This window comes from Kogia breviceps, chromosome 3 (genome assembly GCF_026419965.1).
Source record: "Kogia breviceps isolate mKogBre1 chromosome 3, mKogBre1 haplotype 1, whole genome shotgun sequence".
In the NCBI taxonomy this organism is placed as follows: domain Eukaryota; kingdom Metazoa; phylum Chordata; class Mammalia; order Artiodactyla; family Physeteridae; genus Kogia; species Kogia breviceps.
The window spans coordinates 25,793,284-25,803,983 of NC_081312.1; the positions used below are offsets into that span (position 1 = coordinate 25,793,284).

At 50.5% G+C, this 10,700-nt stretch overlaps 1 long non-coding RNA gene across 5 annotated transcripts in view; it reads left to right on the forward strand.

Annotated features, from left to right (window-relative positions):
- The window catches only part of LOC136793777 (uncharacterized), an 87,146-nt gene that overhangs the window by 41,639 nt on the left and 34,807 nt on the right, over positions 1–10,700 (forward strand). The gene's annotated exons all lie outside the window — the stretch shown is intronic.

Genomic DNA, 10,700 nt, shown 5'->3' on the forward strand with positions numbered 1-10,700 from the left:
GGGGGCCACCCAGCCATTGTGAAAGCTTCCTTCTCTCCACTTCTTCCTCCTTCTGCTGTCCCACTTCAAACACTCCCTACCATCTACCTTTTAACACCTCCAAGGCCACCACCGCCACTGCCACCACCGCCCCTCGCCCCCCCAACAACCCACTTCCCATCCAGGTCCTTTAAGAGTGCTGTCTGCATGGTTGCCATGGAGAGCACCCCCCACCCCCAGTACCCTTGGGGGCTTTGACACCCTAGAAGGAAAGCACCAGGAAACCAGAAATCAGCTCCCTCCCGAAAACAATGGCTTCCAGGGTCTGTGCCAGACACACTCACAGCACCCGAAATAGAATCATTGTCCTCTTGTGCAATATCCAGGAATTTGGTGAAACTCATCATTTTTCAGGTTACCAATAATGCAAGTTTGGAAACTGAAACAGGAAGGAACACAGGCTGAAAAAGCTTTTATCCAGCACACAGCATTTCTCTCTCCAGATGCAAGACCATTTTTTTGGTTGTTGTTTTTTTATTTTTTTTCCAGCAGTACTTTGGTGGGGTTAAAATTAGCTGGCAGCATTCTGGTCACATGCTAGACAGCAAAACAAAAGGGAGTTGTTCCCTCGCAGCCCCTGAAGCAGATCTTCCTAATCCACGGACTTCTGGGAAGCTGGCTCCTCAGGCCCTGGGACTGAGGTGCCACACCACCGACTCCCCTCTGTCGTCATCTTGCTGTAATGGGAAGAACTGGGTAGTGTCTAGGCTGTTTTGAATCTCAGGGCATGCCTCCATTTGGAAAGACATTCAAGGGCCCCAAAATGGCTTTTGCGGATCCTCCCATTTGGGAGAGGAAGGTTGAAAAAAGGAAGAACTTTTGAAGGCAACAAAGAAGCAGACACCACAAGGACATTGAGAGAGAGAGAGAGAGAGGGAGAGAGAAAGGTGGGGGACAGTGTCTGAAATGTGAGCGCAGGCACCCCCTTCTGGGGGCATGGGCTGCTCTGGGCATGGCTAAAACGCAAAATCATACATCTGAGCTCTATGTAGCCAGCTCTTTGGATAGAACCTTTATCTCTGGACCCTGATGATAGGGGCTCATCATGATCTGCTTTGTTCTTTCCAGCTTAAAACTGTTATCAGAAGCCCTAGATGAAAAATACAGCCTCTGATTCACGCACACAGTCAGGAAACATCCCTTGCGCTCAGTGCAGAAACATGCCGGTCAACCTGAGAAAGAAATCACCACCACAAAATATGCTTTTGGCTTGCCAAAGCTCAGCAGCTGTGAGAGCCAATAACTCAGCTGCCTGGATTTTCTGGGGAAGGTGGGGGCCGAGTAGGGGGTGGTATGGGGGTGGCGATGGGGGAGAGAGAGGGGCTTTCTCAATCACCTGATTATTGCCTCCCACTCCTGTTTAATTCCAAGCCCCAAACCACCTGGAAACATCTCAAGAGCCAACTGCTCCTAAAAATCACGTTCAGCACTATCCCATCCAGCTCTGCGCCTGCTGGCAAAGGTGAAGCAGATGGCTTTTATTGATTAATATATTTAGTTGGAAGGGGCTCCTCCAAGTAAGGAAATTCCAGCGAAATAGAACGCCCTGGCCAGAACCGCCATGACAATCATATGCAGACAGCTGTGACGATGTGAGAGAGTGGCAGGGACATATACACACTACCAAATGTAAATTAGATAGCTAGTGGGAAGCTGCAGCATAGCACAGGGAGTTCACCTCTGTACTTAGTGACCACCTAGAGGGGTGGGATAGGGAGGGTGGGAGGGAGGGTGACAAAAGAGGGAAGAGTTATGGGAACATATGTATATGTATAACTGATTCACTTTGTTGTAAAAGAGAAACTATCACACTATTGTAAAACAGTTATACTCAAATAAAGATGTTAAAAAAAAAAAAAAAAAAGACACTGCAGCTTAGCCCCAGGAAGCTGGGGCATTTTCCATCTTTCTCCCGGCCGGCCTCTGTGTCAGCCGTGCACTTATGAAGAAATACCTCATTTGGTTCAACCTTCTGTGGTATTCAAGGGTTTGAGTGAGCTACGTGGAGCCCACTTTGTCAAAAGGGCTTCACAAACCAAACAGGCCTCTGACTTGGATCTTATCCTGAAGCCTTCATTATATAGACAGACCCAACAGCAATTCCTACTGCCTTAACGCCCAGCACATAAAGTCCTCTTTAATACACGTATACCATTTTTCAGTGGAACAGCCTCAAGGTGTCAAAAGTACATAAAGGTCTGAAAGCTGAAACCCTTGATAAACACTGTGCTGAAATATATTTAGCAGAAAATATTGAAAGCCACAGGAAAAATATGTTCTCTTCCCGGGATGTTAACGAAGGTTTAGGTTCAGGAAACCTTCAGGAAATAGGGAGTTGGGTTGAGAAGGAATACTGCTCAATGTAAATAAATTGCTAAACCTCCTTGGCCTCCACAGGCCTTGGCTGGAATGGAGTATTTCATTTTTTCTCCCCATTAAACAGGCCACCCGGAGAGTTGGCATTACAGACCTGAACGTGTACCAAATCTGAGTGTGCTATTTTGTTTCTGTACATTGAATCAGAATGCATTTCAAATAGCAGCTTGTGCAAAATGGGCGGGCGGAGGGGGGGGGCGGGGGGAGCGGCTAGTCATCCAGACAGGCACACCCTAACACTCAGCGTAAATGAAAGACCTGTTTCACCTCCAATCACCAGATGTCTTGTCTCAGACAGGAACGTATCCTCTGTTGTTGTTGCCCAGGGTGATGTCATGCTCATTCTAAAGCCCATGGTTCTGAGGGACTCGGTTGCTGCAATACCGTGCCTTCAGAAAGACCTAGATTTCCTGAGGTCTCAGGGTAGGGAGAGAGAGAACAAGGAAAGGACAGGCAGCCACTCTCCCCAAGATGGATGCTGTATGATGTAAGTTGCTGGCTAAAATATCTGGCATCCTTGCCGTTTTAAGTTGCCAGCTAAATATTATTAAAAAGATAAAATACACGCAAACTGTGCAGAATGTAGGGCTGCTGTGTTTACATCCGGGTTGTGATGACTCAAAGACTTAGACTTGGGCTTACTGAAAAGCTCTATTAAAAACACAGCTTTGTGAGAGCCCCCAGGGAGAGGGAAGCAGGGCTCGGGGAGGGGGATTGCTTGGGTGGCTGGTGGGGAGTATGGTGACCCGCCCAAGGACGGTGCCGAGGCCTGTGGTCCCGGTTGGCACTTCAGGCCAGGGAAGTGCTAGGGGTTAATCTCCGCTTCGGCTTCGGCACCAGAGCGGGGAGGGTTAACCTTTTTCCAGAACATTTATTTCACCATCTCACTGACTAGAGGGAGGAGGGGCGGGGAGGCAGAGCGAGAGCCTGCCGAGCTGAGAGGCTGCGGATCACAAGGCCATTCTGATAGCCTCCTGTCCCCATGGCAACCGCAACGGCATTTATCAGTTCCTTCTGCGCACAGGCACAGCAAATCTGCATTGCACATGGCAGGCTTCCAGCATTTCAAATGAAAGAACACTTTGAACGGCTGCCAAGTTTGGAAGGAGCATAACTGTCAGGGCTGCTTAAAGCTGGCAGTTTATACTGGGGAGGCTTTCGTTTCCCAGAATCCTCCGGGCCTGGCGAGCTGCCAAGTACTTAGCGGAAGCTAAAAAGTAACTCGCTCCCCTCCCTCCCCTCCCCCTGCTCACGCTCCCCCTCCACGCCATTCACCGCAGTGCTCTCAAAATTTTCCACATGTCCTGTGTCACCAGTGCAGACTGTACAATGAAAACCAGAACGCCGGCTACCCATGACAGGGCTTTTATTAATAATTGGGGGACGGAGGGCCGGCTGGGATCAGACACTGACAGCCGGGGCACCAGGTCTGCGCTGTACCTGCCAGAACCACTGGGTGTGAACCTATGTGGGGTGTGTGCGTGTGTGCCTTTCAGCCTTAAAAATACATTAATAAAAATAAAAGCAGCTTCAGAACTGTAGACACCCTGAGTACCAGGGCCCGGACGCGGGGTGGGGGGTTCGGTTGGGTGCTTTGGAGCTTCCTTTTGGGTGGGGAATTGAGGTCATGCAGGCAGTGTTGTTCAGATCCAGCCTTTCCAAGAGCTCTGGGGAAAAGGGTTGTTATTGAGAACGGAGTCTGTTTCTGGAGCTTTCCTTGAATCTCTCGGGTGTCGTGGTGAGAGCTCTGAGGCCACCGATGGGGAGAGAGCTCGGAGATGGTTTTCAATGGAAAGTTTACCAGATAACTTCTGTCAGGCACAGCCCAGAGCACAAGGGCTTCTACCAGCAGAAACTGGAAATTGGCATAGCGTTCACTGTGCTAATTTTTTTTTTTTTTAATCATAATCTACACTGAGATCAAGGGCCCGGGCTTTATTTTCCAGCACAAATAGAATGAAAATTGTCTGCTGCTTAGGCGGTTGGATAGAGTTCAGGAAAACTATGTCTGGCATTAATTCCAAAGTGGAGGTTTTGGTTCAAACGAGGCCCATTAATTTCAGTAAACTGTTTTCACTAGTCCAGACCCTGCTGTGCAAGGACTATTTATTACCTTTTGCTAACCTGATGTCTGCAGAGTTGTAAAGCAAAGGAAAAAAAAAATCCAGGGTGGAGATATCTATATCTTGGATCAAATCGGTTTTGCACCTTCGCTTTGGGGGCCATGTTTTATGGGGCATTTTCTATTCCTGTTTTTTCTTTCTTTCTTTTTTTTTTTTTTTTTAAATTTTGGGCTGCGTTGGATCTTCGTTGCCACACACGGGCTTTCGATAGTTGCAGTGAGCGAGGGCTACTCTTCGTTACAGTGCACAGGCCTCTCATTGCGGTGGCCTCTCCCGTTACGGAGCACGGGCTCTAGGCATGCAGTCTCAGCAGTTGTGGCGCACAGGCTCAGTTGCTCCTCGGCACGTAAGATCCTCCCGGACCAGGGCTCGAACCCGTGTCCCCTGCACTGGCAGGCGGACTCCCAACCACTGAGCCACCAGGGAAGCCCCCCTGGTTTTTCTTTATCAGACTGTTTTTTTAAATCCATCTTGCAATGAATTTGAGAAAAAATCCTGATGGAGAAGAACCTGGCAAGAGTAAATATCTATTTCTTGCCTACTTCAGAAGGATACCTCCCAGCCGCAGGGATGTTTTGTGTGCCTGTCCCTGGCTTGCAGGCTGCAGGTCCAGTGCAAAGTCCTGACGTGATTCACCCTGACGATCTGGTCTAAAATACACCAAGACAGTCAATTTTGGCATTTGTTCTCCCCTAGGAATTTTACTAGCTGCCTTAGAAAAGCACATAAATTGCTTCCCCCTCCCTTTTTTTCCATGCCTCCTCTCTTCATTCCCCGCCCCCCAGTCCATCTAGATGTCATTTCAAAGGGAAGGATGAAAAGGGGGGATCTGTCAGGTGGTCAGGTTTGTGAATATGTCTTTCCAGCCCCCAACATACACACACCACACACATACACACACACACACACACACACACAGAGCTGAGAATGTTAATCAGAATTAAAAGCCAGTCAGTACTATTAAAGCATCAAACATGAAAACTTAAAGAAGGAGGGGAAATATGGGGGGTAGAGGCAGTGTAAATGGAATATACGGAATATAATGGAATATAATTCAGTCCTCTGCGCTGACATTCTAAAATAAAGGAGGGGAAAGGTAGCACCAATTTGGTCACCTTGTCAAATGTCAAAATTATTGGTCTTTCCTTTTAACTACCCTCCCCACTCTCCCCCCCTCTGCCCCGCCCCACACAGTCAAGTTCTTGACTTTCCCAAGTGTGATTAATGTCTGGCAGAGGCCAGAAACAGGAGTAGGGTTCTTGGCTGCCCGTTCTGATAAACAATCTGTTCTTGGGAAGAGTAGGTGAAGGTGGGGGGCGGTAATCTCCGGGCCTTGTTGGTGGGGCTGGGGGAGGAGAAGGAGAGGAGGGGGCTCTCCAGGCCCGCCCTCCCGGAAAATGCAATTGCCCTTCCTTTGGAGCGCGCGGTTTTAGGGTGGGTCAGGTTTCCTGGCCTTAAAAATGTGAGTAGAGAGTGGATCCATTCTTGCTGCCGGTTCACAGCGTCCAGGAAACGTCGGAGGGCTCGGGCAGGGGCTTGAGAGGGGAGGGGAGCCCGCGTGCCCCAAGGCTTCAGACCCATTTCGGATGCTCCGGCATGGCACACCTGGGGCTCCTGTGCTGAGAGCGGCTCACCGGAGAAACCGAGGCCGCCGCGGGGAAGGTTGGGTGGGGCGGTGGTGGTCGAAGTACCGTAAAGCGGCACAGGAAAAGCCAGAAGATGTTCAAAACAAAAGGAGGGACTATTTCGCGGCGTCAGAGGTCGCTGGTATGGAAACTCCGTAGGCAAGAACACTAGCTGTGGATTTTGCCGTGGGTTTGTTGTGTGGGCAACCAGGCAGAAAGCGGCGATATGAAAAAGTGGGGAGGGGGAGAGTCTACGGTTGAAGGGAAATCAGTGCCGAGAAAGCTGCGAGCGGCTGGGAAATATCACCGAGGAGAGTGCAGTGGCACCGAATAAAAGATGAATAATCGGCTACCTTTTGGAAAAGGAGTGTAAAAATATGAATAAAGGCGAGAAACCCGCTTCTTCTCAGCCTGAAAAGCAAACACTTTTCTCACCTGCCTCTTCTCCCCGTCCCACACACACACACCTCTCTTGTCTACCCTGCATCCAAGCAGCCTCGGCCAGGCTCGCTTTCCTTTGGATTTAATTACATGAAAATGCTGAACAAAAAAACCTGTAATTACACCCTTAGTCCCTGCCACTCAGGCCCAGCACACTTCCTGCCTAGTTTTGTTTTTTTAAAGAAGAGGTCATTGCCTCTTTTCATTCCACATTGACCAAAACAGAAAAGTAAAAGCCCCAAATAAATCCAAACTGCTGCGAGCTTCAGGGCCACCAGGGATTTGGGGACGGGGATGGGAAGTCCTTGTCCGTCTAGGAGAGATGAGTAGACAGCCTACCTTGCTATTGTCTCCCTCTGGCTCTTAGGTCCAGAGGCAGTCACTATTTGTTTGTCCGTCAGCCCAGAAGAACAGAGATGCTGGGCTGGCCGGGAGGAAACCCGCTAAGGGCACGATGAAGAGTGTGGATCAGCCCTCTATTTTTCCAGCTATTTTACCTAGAAAGGCTTAACGCTGGCTTAAGGAGACTCCTGACAATCGCTTGCCTTTCTACACCCGTAGGTATTTACATACAGATTTTCACTGTAAGCCCCTGAAGTAAAGAAAACTGGTTTTAATATCAACACTTGACAGGTGAGGAAACTGAGGCCCAGAGAGAATAAGCAGATTGCTCTAAGTCAGTCATGTGGCTGGTGGGAGTGTTGTACAAACAGTGTCTCTGATGGCTTTGGGGCTATTGCTTCAGGACACCTAGGAGGATATGGAAGCTTGTAGATTCTGAGATGGAGCCAATCTGGCTTGGTTCATCATTAGATCCCTAGGACTGAGAGAGAAAGTGCTAATTAAATAGTTGAATAACCTAATGAATGGCAAACAGAAGGGCACTAGATTAGGAGCTGGAAAATGGAAACCCACCAGGCCATCTGGTACCCAAGTTTCAGGTTTGAAACAAAATGTAAGTGATGAGAATAGCTTCACACTCATAGGGACACATCAGGCGTGGATCCTATGGGTCTGGCCAGAGAGGGAAGTTCAGGTTATCTAGATGGTGGTCCTCTAGATGGGTCAGGGTTGAGGTCTCTTATTCCCTTGATTTCTGGCTCCAGTGATACCTAGGCCAGGCTTGACTGTCAGGGTATATGCCTCTCCTAGGCTAGAAGTGCTTTGAGGGGTAGTCTGCCATAGTCTAGTGGCCCCCAGCCCAAGTAAAGGACGGTACATATTGCATGAATGCATAGTCAGTATGACCTGAATTCGTTGAGAACCAAAGTTTGTTACTTGTGTGATGTGATCTGTGGTTTTGGAAAGAGGCTACTTCCACCATAAAGTGCACCTTCTCCACTTCCTTCCTTCCCTTTCATCATGCAGCCTGGGGTCCTCCAAAACGTAGCTATCCTCAGTAAGGGTAACTCAGTAAGTTCCTAAATGCTTTGCTATGTTCTAGAGCTTCAGATTTTCCTCCATCACCTCCGCCGAAGGCCAGGGTATAGAAAACCGAGGAAGGTCTCAGGGGATGCCAGGGAATCATGGCTACACAATTTTGCTCAAAGCTGAATGGTGACTGGTTTTAACTCCCCCAAAACTGGTGCTAACTTATGCATAATCTCACATCTACTAGGACAGTAGTGACATTCTTCACTTGCAAACTCCTGTGGGAGTTTTACTTTCTTGTAGTTCCTTACAGACAGCTAGGACACCCCCCACCTCCACTCCCACCCCCCCGAAAGGCTAGCACCGTGGAACAGAAGAAGGAACGCTGGGTTTAGAGCCAGAGAACTTGGTTTCCAACAATTCCGGACTAGCTCTGGACCTGCTTTCCTCACCTATACAGGAGGGTGATGAAAGTAACACCTACCTCACAGGGCTGGTGTGCAGATTGGTGAGATAATGTCTGGGGATGCCCTTTGGAGCTCTAGACAAATGTTGGTCATTATATTGTCCATAATCTCTTCCATTTTATTAAGTACATTATAATATTTATCTTCCACACAGACCAATGAGTCAGTGCAATTATTCCCATTTTACAGAGTAAGAAATCGAAGTCCAAGTGATGTGCTCAAGGTCACACAGCTATTTAGGGTCGGCCAAGTCCAAGTTGAACAACATAAATATGTACTCAGTGCTAAGCGCTCTCTTTTCCTCCCTCTCTCCTGAGTTTCGAGTTTAACAGCCCAGCTAAGAAAGGCAAGTCAAAATACTTGGCGATTCTGGCCCATCCGCCGCAACCAGGGACAGCAGTGATGGCTGCCCGTCTGTACCTGACTTGACCGAAGGCCAGTGAAGCAGCAGGGAGGGCTTCCCGCTCCTAGGCCCCGCCTTCTGGCGGCCCCAGCAGGAAAGCGCCGGCGGCGACGGGTCTCCGAAGCCGGGTGGTGGAAATCCCCAGCTCTGGTGCGGGGCCGGTAGGAACCCGCTGGCACTCTGGCTCTCTGCTGAGGCCCAGGCGCACGCGGGGTGGGGCGGGAGGGTCTGAGGGTGTGAGCACCTGTGGCCTTGACGGCCACCCGCCAACCTCTCCGCCTACTCTCGCCCTCCAAGTCCTTCCCGACTACCCCACTTCTTGGGGTGTGGGTGTTTGTTTCAACCCAAACAGGTCGGTGAATAGCACCCCTGTCTGGCGCTTCCCCTTTTTTCCCCCGCTAGGCCTGGTCCCTGGGAGACTCATTCCAGGGTTCTTTTATTTTTGAACTTGAAAAAACACACCGGCTTTTGCTGAGGGCAGCGCTGGGCTCCCCCGTGCCCTGGCACGCTGGCTAGGAGAGGAAGCGGGGAAAGCAGGAACCAGACGCGACTCCCCCCCGCCTTTCTTCTCTTCCCTGCTCCCCGCCCCTTCAGGAAGAAAGCAGTCGGAGATCTGATCGCTCGCAGCGGCCGCTGTGCCAGCACCAACCGCTACGTCCTCTTTTCCCTTCCACCCAATTTTGCACGGAGCGCCCGGCTGCCCGCGCGCCCCGGGCTGGGCAGGTCCTGGCGGGCGGCGCAGCCTCCCCTCCCCGGGGGTTCTTAGCGAATCACGTTGTTCCTGGGATTTCACGATCTAGTGGCTCTTGCGTAACCGTATGCCTTGGCCTAAATTAATCCTTTTTTTTTTTAATACCAGAATTAATCCTTTAGGAAAAGGCAAATACTTCCGCCACGGAAGCGGCCTGGGAGTAAATGTGTAAATCACAGTGCTGACTTGATTCCTCCACGCCCACAGCGCCCGGGGGGTTCCTGGCGTGGGGATGGGGGCCCTGGGAGAGGCCAGAGGAGGGCCCAGCCCACACGTTTGTTTTCATCTACTTCGAGGCGTCTCTAGCGGGCCGAAGAACCGGGTCCTGCTTTCTGCGGGCTTGAGCGTTACCAAAAAAGGCCTTTCTCCTGCCTGAGAGCTTGGCCCACACGTTGCAGTGGGGTGACGCGAGGTTCAAGCCTGGCCTCCTCGAAGGCCGAGCCAGCTGGCTGCAGGATGCCAGGGCAGATCCCCGCCCCCATCTCTGCCACAAACCGGCGGGGGCGTGGGGGGGGGGGGACAGGAGGGAGACTGCAGGGAGCTTCGAGGTGCTTGGGCCCGCTGCAACCTTCTCACCCCTAACGCTGTGCTGTGGCCTCTGGAAAGGCCAAGTGGAGAGCTGACCTTTTGCTCCAGTTTAAAGCTGGGTCCTCCGAGAATGCCAGCTCAGATGGCAAGCTGAGTGGGGGGTGGAGAGAGCAACTGTTGGAAGGAACTTCGGGAAAATTGCAGGCATTCCCCCTGCGCCAGATTGATCCCTGACTGCCATTCCCCAGACCCCACCACCCGCGTTCAGTCCCATCTGTGGGTCTCTCCACCTGGTGTCTTAGGTTGAAGCCCCCCTCCACCCCACCTTGCTCAGTTACTTCCCATTGTGGACGCAGTATTGTCACATGGAATCCTCCAAGGGAAATGTATCTCCCAAATATTGGTGTTCTTCCCTCTCACAATCCCTGACACACCCCAAACGGGGCCATCTGACAAGCAGTTAAGAAATTTATCACCACAAGTGATGGTGATTCTTTGAGGGGGAAGGATATCCAGAGAGCTATGCCTTTTAAATTAAAGGATTATGAGACTGTAATGGAAGTTTTTTAAATGCAT